Below are 14,983 nucleotides of genomic sequence, written 5' to 3'. Positions count from 1 at the left end.
TTTGTTTTTTGTGTCGTAGACGAGGTAGTATTAAATTCATTCCCGGAAATATTTCTGTTCTCACCTTTCTCCAGGCATTTGATAACTTCCGGTTTCTGGTAGATTGTCAGAGTTACTTGCGTAGTTTCTCTCCTGATTTACAATTTGAAGGCGGTTTCGGTTTCAAGAATACAGTCAATGCTTCAGTTTCAATAATACATCAATAGATCACTTTGACATTTACGTTCACTATCATAATAAAGATCTCACTTCGCAAGAAAAAGAGGTAAAACCGCTCGCAATCTGAACCAAACCGCTGTGTTGTGACATCCGAGATCAGCCGAGTAAAGTCAGAATGCTTGCGGCTGATTCTGAAAAGTGCAGACTGCGTTTAACAGTAGGAAGCGCGTAGGCTGGCCGAAGTGGCCAAGCGGTTCTAGGCGCTACAGTCTGGAACCGCGCGACCGCTACGGTCGCAGGTTCGAATCCTGCCTCGGGCATGGACGTGTATGATGTCCTTAGGTTAGTTAGGTTTAAGTAGTTCTAAGTTCTAGGGGACTGATGACCTCAGAAGTTAAGTCCCATAGTGCTCAGAGCCATTTGAACCATTTTTGAAGCGCGTAGTGGACACTTCCGAGTGGTCCCGAACCTGGGACGGTGCCGGACCATGGGGCGTTCTGAACTGCTGGATTAAACTAAAACTAAACTCCCCCGAATAGGCCAAGAAGGCCCAAAGGTACCGAACGCCCGCCGTGTCATCCTCAGCCCAGAGGCGACACTGGATGCGGATATGGAGGGACCGGCGGTCAGCACCCCGCTCTCCCGGCCGTATACCAGTTTGCGAGACCGTAGGCGCTATTTATCAATTAAGTAGCTCCTTAGTTTGCCTCACAAGGGCCTGAGTGCACCCCGCTTGCCAACAGCACTCGGCAGACCGGACGGTCACCTATCCAAGTGCTACCCCAGCCCGACAGCGCTTAACTTCGGTGGTCTGACGGGAACCGGTGTTATCACTGCGACAAGGCCATTGGTGGACTCCTAGATGGTCTTCTGTAAAAGAAAACATTTTCCTTACGGCAAGTGTTTGAGTTTTATCGTTTTATGTTACAAGAACTGCATCAAATGGTATATTTTAACGAAACTCAGTCACTATAATCTTTAATTTAACATTGTGAATTATTATAATATTTATATTAATTATTTAAGATAAAAATAATTAAGATTTTTGGAAAGTACAGAAACCATAAATATTAAATCAAATTATCCGGAAATAAAAGACGATGTATCGTCTCCCGCTTAGAGCAAAATCATCCTAGCAGGTGAAACCTTCCCGCCTCCTCTGTATCTCTTTTGTTACGCAACCTTCCCTTCTACAATAACCTCTGAAACCTTCCTTTAGGATTTCTATCTCTTGCTTAATAATAACAAATGAAATCTTCCCTTTGAAATCAATTCTCTTTCTCAACAATAATAAGTGCAATCTTCACATACACATTTAAATGCTGCTTATTAAAAGTGATTTGCTAATTATTCCGACGAAACATAGAATGTGTCGTCGTCGTGGCCCTCAGTCGTTACCTACGATAAGCTGTTCCTTACCTTTTTTACTGTTACTGGATCGCCATCTGACTGCTACATCGAACTGCGACATGAACATATTTACTCTGTTTTTCTTTATTAGGTGCTGGTGGGCTGTCATAATAAGTGGCTTTATTTATTACCAAAGCTGACGTTATTCTTTACTTAATTTGACTGAAATTACGTAATTCATAGTTAAAATTTTTCTGGACAACAATAAAATTTGGCAAAGTTTTACGTTGATGGTTTTTGGGGTGGATTATAATCAGTAATGCAATATTGCTGGTAAAAAAACGATTCTTCAAACATTTACTATTGGTAATGAAATGATCTTACAAACGTTCAAAAGGCAGTTACTTTTTACAATAATCTTACAACTAGCATTGCGCAAACATACCTTCACTAGTCTTGAATTTCTCAACAAAAAAAAAAAAAAAATAATAATTCAATAGTATTAGTTCCTCTTATGATAATATTTAGCTGGTGTCTCGTAGATCCGTTTATAATCTCTTGTAAAACATAACTGGTGGCTGGCAGGCACACCGCTCCTCTCAACCTCTCGCTTCAGACCTGCTACCGACTCGCTTTACATCTCGCTTACTACTGACTTCCTACGAACGCTAAAGTGCGGTCTCTCACGCCAGGAATGTTTTTTGGTGCAGACAATCCCTGCTACCATTACAAAATATATCAATGCGTGGTGTATCCCGCTCTTTTCTTAAAATGTATCCATACGAGGTCCCTCCCGCACTTTTTAAAATTATATCAATGTGCGGTCTCTCCCGCCAACAATACTTTGGTGCAGACATTCCTTGCTACAACAATTATTTCCAAAATGACCAATATTAATTATTCCTACTTAATCCTATTAATAAAATATAAACATCTTTCATAAAATGTGGTTTGACAATAGACAATAGAAATATACACGTCTTACACAGGTGTCTACGAGAAACAACGTTCACAGCTGTCATTTTAGGCTGCCGGGAAAGTCTCGTGCTTCGCACAGCACTGATACTGTTAGCACAGCGAGAGTCCCTCTGTATTCGGTAACATCTCGTCGTGCAGCAAGTGCTGTGAATCAGTGAGAATGCCCCTGGCTGTCTCCGCTCGGGGAGTTAACTGCTGGGTAGCGCTTCCGGGTTCCTGCACGCCGCCGTGTTGAGCGCGCGGCGGCGTCGCCCCGGGGGACAGTGATGTGGGCGAGCTGGAAGCGCCGCAGACCGTGGCGCCACACCACGCCCCCGGATGGAAGGGGTGGCTCTCCGGCCGGCCGATAGCCTCTAATCTTGTTTCCTGCCGGACAGTCACGCCGCCTGCCCAGGCCGCCCGTCCGTTGTTTCCGTACTGCTGCACACACCACCGTAATGCTCCAAACTACACCACACGTGCGTCTAGCTGAAGTGTTTCCACAACGCTTCGTTTGGCTACTTGTCGTCAACAATCAACAGCTCACTGAAATCGCTTACCAAGATTAGTCACGTTGCTGTATTGACCAGCTTTCTTCCTCGTTGTTTATGAGAAAGGAGGAATGGTGAGGAATTGTTGGCTGCGAGACCCCCTAGGAGTTCTTCAGTCGCCTGATCGGAAAGTGTTTTCTTCCTCCACTCTCAATGTCCTTTTCCCTCACCTGAGTGCGAGCTATCCCCTTAATCCCCTGAAACACGAAATTGGCAAATTTGTCAGCATACAAATCCCATGTGACGTCTAAGATCCACTCTCCAATAGTTTCCTGACGCTCTACAATGCGTCACTGCTTACCACAGCAAGTTCCATCCGTGTGCATCGTCAGGTATTGAAGTCAGTCATTGTTTCCCTAACGTCCACGATGAAAGAACATGAAAATGATGTTGAGTTTCCCTAAGTGTATCGTGCAAATGGTTCAAATGGCTCTGAGCACTATGGGACTCAACTGCTGAGGTCATTAGTCCCCTAGAACTTAGAACTAGTTAAACCTAACTAACCTAAGGGCATCACAAACATCCATGCCCGAGGCAGGATTCGAATCTGTGACCGTAGCGGTCTTGCGGTTCCAGACTGCAGCGCCTGTAACCGCACTGCCACTTCGGCCGGCCCTAAGTGTATGTTTTTATTCATTTCTTCACGTACTTATTTATGTATGTATCTTGAACGAATACTATTGTGTTCTCAACCGGCTCCTAATGGTAAACAAGTCCCTTGCAGCACGAAGATAAAACTTTCCCCTATTTTATCGTGTAAGTGTCCGTATATAACACAGTGTATTTGTATCTGATTACAACGTTTGTTTGTTTATAAACATTCAGCAGTACTTTCCTAACACTTTTGGCACATTCTGCTGTTATTCCGTAATAACATTATAAGTAGCTGTAGCAACATTAAATGATAATAATTTGAATTATTACAGAAAAGTAATTTGATAGTAAAGTACGTAATTTTTTTTTTCTTATTGACAGAGCATGAGATACTTCATGAGCTGGAGAAGCCGTTTGAATTTGATGGGAAGGTACCAAAACAGGATGAAATATTGTGTGATGATAAGGGTGATGAGACTTTAGTGAGAGACAGCACCAGGGTCTGCAGTTTTCTCACGTGATGTCGTCTTAAAAGTCATAGACCAATAAATTACTTCTGCCACAACGACGAAGTAATCCTTATCAAAACTAGACATGATTGTCTTAATGGGATTTCCACGATCGTTCTTTAAATAAAAATATGGCATTTCAGTCTTTGATCGCTATTTTTTATTTTCAGTAACCGGTTTCGGGCTAGCTGCCCATCTTCAGATCATATATTGCAGTTACAGAGTAACTGTACTGACAAGTTACTCTGTAACTGCAATATATGATCTGAAGATGGGCAGCTAACCTGAAACCGGTTATTGAAAATAAGAAGTAATCCTTCTTGGCGCCACACAGCTCTATTTGATTCCTTGCCCCGTTCAAGCTTTTGAAGTTGTGTAAGGTTTCCATAAAAATTTATTTATAAATGAAAATACTGAACATTCTGTTTTCAAAACTTTCTCTTCGTGTAACGTGTACTTTATATAGCGCGTTCAACAGCTGAGCAATACTGAATGACGGTTGGCCCTGTGTTGCACAAGTGAACAGTTTCGTGAAACAAAACTTTAAACTAAGTCAAATACTGAGTCAGAAATAATGAAAACGAATCTAGTTAAAAGCCAAAATAGAGTAATCGTGTGCTCAGTGAACACTGTTTGATTAAAATTCACTACTGAAGTACATTATGAAAGCTGCGTGACATGAAGTGCGTATTTCTGGTGTATGACCACAAACATAAAGTACTGCTCTACTCAGAAGAAAAATAACTGTTTGAGATTACCTGCACTGTTCACTGTAAATTAATCTGCTTGCGCAGTACAGCGGCTGATAATTCTTACCACGAACTGTTTCCGCATAAGAATGCAGTGTTTTACTTTAGAGAAAATCGTTATTGAAAAATTAAACTCTGTTTATTGACTAAAAGAAAAAAATTGTACAACATAAGAAGACTAACAATTACAAAATTCTCTCGTTTCAAATATTACATACATTTAAAACAATTGTGTTATTTGTGACATACTGAAAACAAAGAGATTAAATCAACACTAATCATGAATGTTACTAGTTATCAAAGGGGCAAAGATTTCCTTCAAGTAATAGTTCTGACAAACAAACATTTAATTTTTTCGCATGCATTGGTTAACTAGAAAAACTTGGCCAAATATCTTCTCCATCAACAGAACCAGAAACATTTTATTACAAACAGTCTTACATCTCTGTCATGTTCAGTGGTAGCAGAGCCAGAATGGGGAAGGTGTAGGCATATTTATTTGCTCCAAGCCTTGTACTGCCTATTAAAATCGAAAGAAATAATCAGTTTTTTTTTTTTTTTTTTACCTCCTGTTTTCACTTAAGCTTACGTAAAGCCTACACAAATGTCAATGTCATGTGAAATCAGTTCACCTTTCGTGACAAATACACAAAGTTTCTAAATTATTTTATATGAGTTAAGTAAGCTACAAGACAGAAATAACCATAACGACTGGTGACATGAGTAAACACTGTCAAGTTTTCAATTTCACGACGGTTGTGTTATCTAGCAAATTTTCATTTAAATACTCCCCCTAGGTGTTCCAAAATCAGTTCAGTCAGTCTCGAGAAGAAACGCAAGTTGATACACAAATATGGCAATATCAAGAAATAGATGGGTTTATCCCAAGCAATATTAGTAAAATTAGGAAATCTGCAATTTAAACGTACCAGTTTTAACAAAGTCTAATGTAATAATAATTTGGGCAGAACTTTCATAAAATGATCGATGATAGTGGATACCGTACCATACGCTATGAAACAAATTAAGAATTTGTCACAGTAGACACCTGGCACATGATGATATACTCTGAAGTATTTCAAATCACAAAATGTTGGCTACAAGTACCAACCCCATAATAAAGTAAGGATCATGAAATATAATAAAAGTATATGAAAATTTTGGCCTTTGCCGGGTGACAAGAACCACACCAATGCAGTTTGCAGTTACACTCGAGTGCTAGGCCCAACAAACAACAGCTGGTCATGGAGAAGCACGCTAAGCAAGCGAGCGTTCGGTCCTCCCCACATGCTCGCAAACAGCCACACTCATCGCAGTCCTTAGTCGGCAGGCACCAGTTGACTCCCCGCCGCCTCCGCCCTGTCACCATCTACCGACCGAGCCGTCCTCCCCAAAACTGTCGCCTCGCGCACCAGCGCCCACAGCGCTCAGCGACCCCGCCCTCTATCGCTGCGGCGAAAACAAGTGAAATAATCTCGCGGGTAAATCAAAAATGAATAACATATTCCGTACAATATGTCTAACATGTCTCCCCATCGCACCCGTCTCAGATTTACTTGAAAGTTGGAACAGTGGATAGGCCTTGAAAAACTGAACACAGATCAATCGAGAAAACAGGAAGGAGTTGTGTGCAACCAAGAAAAAAATAAGCAAAATATACAAACTGAGTAGTTCATGCGGAAGATAAGCAACATCAAGGATTGTGTGAGTTCAGGAGCGCCGTGGTCCCGTGGTTAGCGTGAGCAGCTACGGAACAAGAGGTCCTTGGTTCAAGTTTTCCTTCGAGTGAAAAGTTTAATTTCTTATTTTCAGACAATTATTATCTGTCCGTCCGTCCGTCCGATGCGATCACTTTTCTGGGAGTGATTATCACATCCACAAGAAAACCTAAATCGGGCAAAGTAGAAGAATCTTTCTACCCATTCGCCAAGTGTACAAGTTAGGTGGGTCGACAACATATTCCTGTCATGTGACGCACATGCCGTCACCAGTGTCGTATAGAATATATCAGACGTGTTTTCCTGTGAAGGAATCGGTTGACCTATGACCTTGCGATCAAATGTTTTCGGTTCCCATTGGAGAGGCACGTCCTTTCGTCTACTAATCGCGCGGTTTTGCGGTGCGGCCGCAAAATACAGACACTAAACTTATTACAGTGAACAAAGACGCCAGTGAACGAACGGACAGATCATAACTTTGCAAAAATAAAGAAAGTAAACTTTTCACTCGAGGGAAGACTGAAACCAAGGATCTCTCATTCCGCAGCTGCTGACGCTAACCATGGGACCACGGCGCTCCTGAGCTCACATTATCCTTGATGTTGCTTATATTCCGCATGGACTATTCAGTTTGTATGTTTTGCTTATTTTTTTCATAGTTCCACACAACTTCTTCCTGTTTTCTCGATTGATCTGTATTCAGATTTTCAAGACCTATCCACTGTGCCAACTTATAACTATATCTGACGGGGGTGCGATGGGGAGGTTCCCTTGCAAGATTCACAAACATAAAATCTCGTTCTCTAAAACCTCAACTGCTCGCTGCTGTGCCTCAAATAAGGATGTCCCAGCGCTGTACATCTGACTGGTGACAGAGTGCACCACACACTACATTCAGCACAGAGTCCAGGATCTTATTCACTACCAGTGCAGCGTACTCTTTCATCTTTGTCCCAGTACAGTAAAGGTGAATTATTTACAATATCAAAAGACATATGAAAACCCTACAGTAGCAGTTTGAGGAGGACAGCTATTCTTTTTTCTTTTTTTTTTTTTTTTAACACTGCAGCTGCTTGAACTGAATACGAGCGGATCCACAACGCTCTGAAAAATACTGGATTACGTGAAGCCAAAGATTCAGGTATTAGAGTGGTTGTTTTATACTGAAAACAGATCGCATGACAATACAAGAGACGATGTAGATGCAGTATCCTGCCCTCCCGGAGCCACATCCAAGCCAACCAGAAATTTTTGAAAATAGGAACATTGCACATGTCAGAGATGGTTAGTGATAAGACTTACCGCAGCAGATTACATGGTTGAAAAACTATAAAAGCGAGAGTCTACTACACAGAATGTCATGATAATTTGTGTCTCTTCAAAGAAAGAAACTGTTTCGAACGTTCGTGATGTAAGCCACAGGTACTGTCTGTCACAGAACATTCTCTGTGTGAAAGCATAAACTGGTTTTAATAGTTCCATTAAACAATTTATTTGTACTGGTTTCCCTTTCATCAGAACTTCACTAAACATAAAAGCAGTACATTACCCAGCTTCATTCATTTTTACAATTGGTATACCTTGAATGCCAGTGTGTCGCACACGACACATGGTTTGTTCGAAAACTTAGTCAATAATTCTGATAAACAACTACATTTGCCTAATGTTATTGGTCAGTTGATTACATTGAAATATCAGACGACAAATAGACGTTTGTACTAGTGAAACGGAAGAAATTAAGTCTGTCTGCAGGGTGTAGATGCTTGCGCATAGTGTAGTGTCATGTTTGTGTTGGATGATGATGATGAGAGATGGAAGAAGGTATATCAAGATGACGGCAAAAGGCTACTCCTCTCGAATAGCACCTAGAAGGCCGCCGATCGAAACGTCTCCACCCAAAAGCTAGATATCGTCGTCAGTGTCACACGTCCTCACTTCACGAGACACTACAGAGAATTTTGTAACTTAATCCAAGACACTGGCGTAAGGTCTGGAGATCAATAACATTACGTCACACCTTGCCGCTCCAATACCATAGTCGCAAAAATATCTTCCACCACCAGTAGAGCATAAGGCAGCGTTGATTGACATGAGTAGCGAGTAGCCATCCACGATCAGCTCTTTCGGTCATCAACCCTACGACTGGTATGATGCAGTTCACTGTTCCTGACAGTTATTTCCTTAGTTTTAGCAAAATTTACACTTAACACTTCATCGACGATCTATCTTATGTACTCGTATCCACACTTGGGCCTTCAGTTATTTTCATCTAACATTTCTCCTACAGTTATCACTACCATTACGTAATCTGCGCCGAAACACAGTATCTCTTCGGATCATCATGTTCTTCATTGAGACTTTTTATAATAGACTCGTTGCAGAACGACTTCATTTATTACCTGGCCCTAAACGGTCTCCGGTGGCACCTCATTTCAAAGGCTTTAATAGTTTCATCTGTGACTTGTCCACATTTCACATAGCTGTGATTAGTGTAGGAAAGTAATTTTAGTTAATTGTTATTTTCGTATGGAAAATAGTTCTTAACATTTTTAAGTTTCCTTTAATTTACGTCTATGGCCACAATCTTTTTTGTTTAACAGATTACCGGTTTCGGTCTTTAATGACCATCATCAGGTCTGTTTCATAAAAACAGATCAAATTGGCCATTACGATCAGATCTGATTATGGTCATTAAAGACCGAAACCGGTAATCTGTTAAACAAAAAAGATTGTGACCATTGACGTATATTAAAGGAAACTTATTACATATACGGGTCACAGTGTTTTTTCGCGACGATGTCGCAGCTTGCTAAACATTTTTCTTCCCCTTATCTATGTTTATTGTCTTGTTAGCTTCCGATATCGAAGCTACTGTGGTTTTATCTTCGGGCGTTTAATCCCTTTACTGCACTGAGACGTACGTTTATCGCAATAGGTTTTCAGAGAACCAGTGGGAATTTTCTGCCTGTTATTACTGTATATTAATGTCTCAATGAAAAAGGAAAGTCTGCAAAATTTTTTTATGATGTGGTTATAAACAAATCCTAATCTGCCATAGTTGCAGTACATATGATTAGCAACTAGTTCCGAACCGGCTGATTCATTCTCAGGCCTGATCAACTGAGGCTGCACTGAAAGTGTTTGATCTTAATTAACAAAAAGCATCAAAATGGGCATTACCATCAGGAACTTTCAGTGCAGCCTAAGTAGTTCAGCCTTGAGAGTGAACCAGTTGGTTAGAAACCAGCCGCCAAACATTTGTACTGCAACTGTGGCAAAGTTGTTAATAAACGCTTCTTAAAGTATTAAAAAGGTTGCTGGTCATGTGTCAAAAAAATGTTGAAACTGGAAGAAGTTCGCAAAATTATTATAATTACATATTGTGTTGGTTCTGCTGTCTTCAAGTTCCTTTGGTAACCTTCTACTCTCTATATAAAAAATAAGCATTCGTTGATTTTCTTATCGTACTTTCAGAGCAAATGATTTCATTCGGAAAGAAAGTCGCGATTGTCAAAGGCAAGTGCTGCGTACAAATACGCGGTGAATGTTGGGGTCCATCTACCAGCTGAAGGTGAAACTAGAAGAAGGTGCGCAGCGTGTGCCAAATGAAAGAAGGAAACCAGGAAAGGTACCTCGTGTTCCGTGTGTTAAATTGCTTTGCGCAAAAACTGCTCCACATCGTATCACAAGTGAAGCAATGACATGACTGTCACGGGAAGCACTCAAATCTGCATCTGACAATAAAGAACTTACCATTTGGAATAATCTATCGAAATGTCAAATATTTGTAATCACAAAAACGTTTCAAGTGCTTTTTAATTACAATAGATTAAAATATAGGATGACCGTATCCAAGGTTCTCGGATGTCCAGCCGGATCCGATCATCGATGTTCCACGATATTTCGGTGGTGCTGATGATGGCGGAGCGGTTATTCGCCGAAATATCGTGGAACTCCGACGATCGGATCCGGCTGGACACCCGAGAACCTTGGATACAGCACATTCTCCGAGAAAGCCTCAGATCACATATAGGATAACCATTCATTTCCTCTTCTAAGCGCCATCAGGCTGTGATGCTTCAGCAGACAGCAATTTCGTTTTCTGCAAAGTGTAACTAGAGTCAGTCTAAACAAATACCATTCATCACGTCTTTCATGCGAAGCCCAGTGTCTACGAAAAGCGTTGTTTCCCGTTACAAACGAAATGTTTCTTAAGCGGGATTTTATGTTCCCATTTAATAGAGCGGCCCTAAATTGCTCTAGTGTGACATGAGCTTTATCGACATGTATTCCCAGGAAAGTTAAAATAGAACAGTAACTGGTACTGAAGCAGCGACCCATGTGCCTCGCCGCCCTGCGCTGCCTGCTGCCTCCACGCAGTGGTGGCGCTCAGTCGCTGCTGGAGCACTGGTTTCTGTTCATATCTGCCGACTGTATTTGCTACTCCGCGCTGTGTGTAATATTTACCACGTCAAATTGTAAGGAATCAGATTAATTAGTACGAGAATTTTCATCAAAACGCGTGCTAATTGTATGTAAATGGACAGTTTGAGATAGCTTTTGCTAGTAATCGAGTAAGGGTTGTCGTCATTCGAAATTTATGGCTGTTGGCCCCTTGAGTGCTTAATTCTGTGTGATCGGAGCTAGCGAGATCGGGACCATGCTTTGTATCGAGGCGGAAGTGTGCTGGGTATGACTGTTGTTGTGATCCGCAGTACAGTAGAGTCTCGTTAATCCGAACAATTGGCACCGGACATTGTTCGGATTACCGATTTGTTCGGATTAGCAGTAACTACGGTGACAAGTTTCTAAAGTATATCAAGCAGATAAGTAGATATACCATGGTAACAAATGGGAACAAGGGTGAGAACAATGGCTTATTCTCACTCCCTGCCCTTGTTGTGCATTGTTGAGACTTTTGTAGTGTCTGCGTCAGTGCACTGTCAGTTGGCTCGCAAATCGCTTGGTTATGTTAGTTATAGATTGCTGGCACGCGTAATAGTTGTATCGTATTCGTTCAGGTGTAGCAGTGTACGTATTTTCGTCGTGAGTAAACGGAAACGTACAACGTTAACTCTCAAAGAAAAAGTGAATGCTTTGAAGCCGATAGACAATGGTGAGAAAGTATCTAAATTGGCAACAGAACTGGGTGTTGGTAAAGCAGCTATTTGTGATTGGAAGAAGCACCGAATGAACCTTGAACAGTCCTGTGCAACGTCTTCGGGAAAAACACTCTAAATTCGACAGACTTTGAAGCAGTCCCAGTACATAAAGTGGATGAAACTCTTTGCCTTTGGTTTACGCAGGAAAGAGAAAGTCGAACTCTTTTGTGTGCAACACTGGTTCAGGAGAAGGATGTTTACCTTAACAAGTTCATGAATAGTGATGAGTCTTTCAGTGCGAGTACGGGTTGGTTTGATTAGATGGGTAGATCACATATCTAATGAGGAGGTACTGAATAGAATTGGGGAGAAGTGAAGTTTGTGGCACAACTTGACTAGAAGAAGGGATCGGTTGGTAGGACATGTTCTGAGGCATCAAGGGATCACCAATTTAGTACTGGACGGCAGCGTGGAGGGTAAAAATCGTAGAGGGAGACCTAGAGATGAATACACTAAGCAGATTCCGAAGGATGTAGGCTGCAGTAGGTACTGGGAGATGATGAAGCTTGCACAGGATAGAGTAGCATGGAGAGCTGCATCAAACCAGTCTCAGGACTGAAGACCACAACAACAACAACGGGTTGGTTAGACAGATTAAAAAACGTCATGGAATCCGTCAGGTAACAATTACTGGAGAGAAGCTTTCTTCTGACCGTGATGCAGCGAAGGAATACTTGGCTGAGTTTGAAAAAATGATAAGAGAGGTATTCCCCCCAAGAAATTTATAACGCTGACGAGACTCGCCTTAATTTTAGGGCATTGCCAACAAAAAGCCTGGCATCAAAAGCAGAAGACCATGCTTCTGGTTTTAAAATGTGCAAAGATCGTGTGAGTTTATTAGCCTGCAGCAACGCTGCTGGTAATCACAAGCCGCCTTTAATGCTGATCGCCAAATCTGCTAGGCCCAGAGTTTTTAAAAACCACAACATGAAGACACTGCCCGTATATTATCGCAACCGGAAAAGAGAATGGTTGGACGGTAAGCTGATCAAAGAATGGTTTCACAGCCAGATTTTTGCCTCTGTTCGACGGTTTTCAAGGGAAAATAATTTGTCTCGTCGCGCAATCCTTTTGATTGATAACGCACCATCTCACCCCAGCACTGAGGAATTAAGTCATGGAGAAATTGTGGCGAAGTTTTTGCCGCCGAATGTTACAGCACTTCTGCAGCCAACTGGCCATTACGTACTGCAAACATTAAAACTGTTTTACACAAAACAATTTTTAAGAATGCTGATCCAAGATGATAGCATTTCTTTAGTGGACAAAATAAAAAAGACCAATGTGAAGGATGTTGTTTATTGGGCCGCTGAGGCATGGCAGAACATTTCAGAAAATCCTCTGAGAAAATCGTAGAGAAAACTGTGGACATCTCTTGAATTTCCGGACAACCTGGTTGAAAATGAAGAGGAAAATCTACCACAAATGATACAGACAACCCCTGGATGTGAAAAGGCTAGGGAATGAGACGTAGAAGAGTGGATGGCAGCGGATGGGGCATGTGTGGAGGCCCATATTGACGTTGAATTAGTTGCTGCTGAGACTCAAGACCGGGAAGAAGTGGACTGCTGTGATGGAAGTGACAATGAGCTTGTAAGCGACAAAGGAGAATTGGTGCCACACAGTGGCGCAGCAGAAGCCCTTGACCTCGCGCTACGCTGTTTGGAGCAAGAGCCCACTGCTACACCTGTTGATTTGATTTTTATGAGACGATGACGCAACTATGCGTCATATAACAGACTGTCTTCATTACACCAATGACTGAGTTTTTGTCATCTAAAAAGTAGGGATAAAATGTCCACTTATTTTAGTAAATCTAACAGCATTTCTTTCATTGCTATTCATTATTTAAACCTTATGTTTTCTTGTCAGTTTTTCTAAAACATGTTTACTATACTGTTAAAATAAAATAGTGTGTATGTACAGCAGTTTACCTCACAGGTTTCCATAGTTAGACTAACATTTTTCATGTTCGGATTACCGGGGTTCGGATTAGCGGGACTCTGCTGTATTACTATCTCTCATTCTGATTGTCTGATGGCAGCTTCATAATGAGTAGAACCATTACATAGAAAATGTTGTGAAGAAGGCGAACCAAAGACTGCATTTTACTGGCAGAACACCTAGAATCTGGAGCGAATCCAAACAGACTGCCAACACTATGCTTGTCCGTCCTCTGCTGGAATACTGCTACGCGGTATGGGATCCTCACTTGCTAGAATTAACGGAGGACATCGAAAATGTTCAAAGAAAGGCATTTCGATTTGTACTATCGCAAAACAGGGAAGAGAGTGTACGGATAAGAGAAGTGGAATGTTTAAACTCGGAATAGCATTCCTGGAGACACTCTGTAGCAATTCTGGACGTGTGGGGCTCTCATTGTTCTGCTGAAATTGACCACGTTCGTCGGAATGCGCAATGGACACGAACGGATGCAGGTGATCAGTCAGGATGCTTAAGTACGTGTCACCTGTCAGAGTCTTATCCGGGGTCCCTTATCACTCCAACGACACACGTTCCACACTATTACAGAGCCTCCACGAGCTTGAACAGTCCCCTGCTGACATATAGGGTCCATGGATTCATTAGGTTGTCTCTACACCTGTACACGTCAATCCTCACGATAGAATTTGAAACGAGACTCGTCCGATCAGGCAACACGTTTCCACTCATCAACATTCCACAATCCAATGTCGATACTGACAGACGCAGGCGCAGCGTAAAGTTTTGTGTCGTGCGGTCATCAAGGGTACACGAGTGGGCCTTCTGCTCCAAAGGGCAGTGTTGATGATGTTTCGTTGAATGGTTCGCCCGCTGCACTTCTTGAGGGCCCAGCATTGACATCTGCAGCAATTTTTGGGGAAGGGTTGAACTTCTGCCACGTTGAACGATTCTCTTCAGCCGTCGTTGGTCCCGTTCTTGAAGGATCTTTTTCTGACCGCAGCGATGTTGGAGATCTGATGTTTAGCAGTACACCCGCGAGATGGTCGTACGGGAAAATTCTCACTTGATCGCTACCTCGGAGATGGTGTGTCCCATCGCTTGTGCGCCGACTACAAACTCCCTTAAATCTTGATAACCTGCCATTTTAGCAGCAGTAACAGATGGAATAACTGCGCCAGACACTTGTTGTCTTATACAGGTGTTGCCGACCGCAGTGCCGTCTTCTGGCTGTTTATATATCTGTTTTTTTTTTAAATACGTATGTCGGCATCAGTTTCTTTGGCGCTTCGG

At 41.9% G+C, this 14,983-nt stretch overlaps 1 pseudogene; it reads right to left on the bottom strand.

Annotated features, from left to right (window-relative positions):
- Positions 1-893: 893 nt before the first annotated feature.
- LOC124796860 lies at positions 894-1,011 on the bottom strand (annotated as a pseudogene).
- Between the last annotated feature and the right edge of the window lie 13,972 nt (positions 1,012-14,983).

This window comes from Schistocerca piceifrons, chromosome 4 (genome assembly GCF_021461385.2).
Source record: "Schistocerca piceifrons isolate TAMUIC-IGC-003096 chromosome 4, iqSchPice1.1, whole genome shotgun sequence".
Lineage (NCBI taxonomy): Eukaryota > Metazoa > Arthropoda > Insecta > Orthoptera > Acrididae > Schistocerca > Schistocerca piceifrons.
This window is presented reverse-complemented; position numbering and strand designations above follow the sequence as displayed.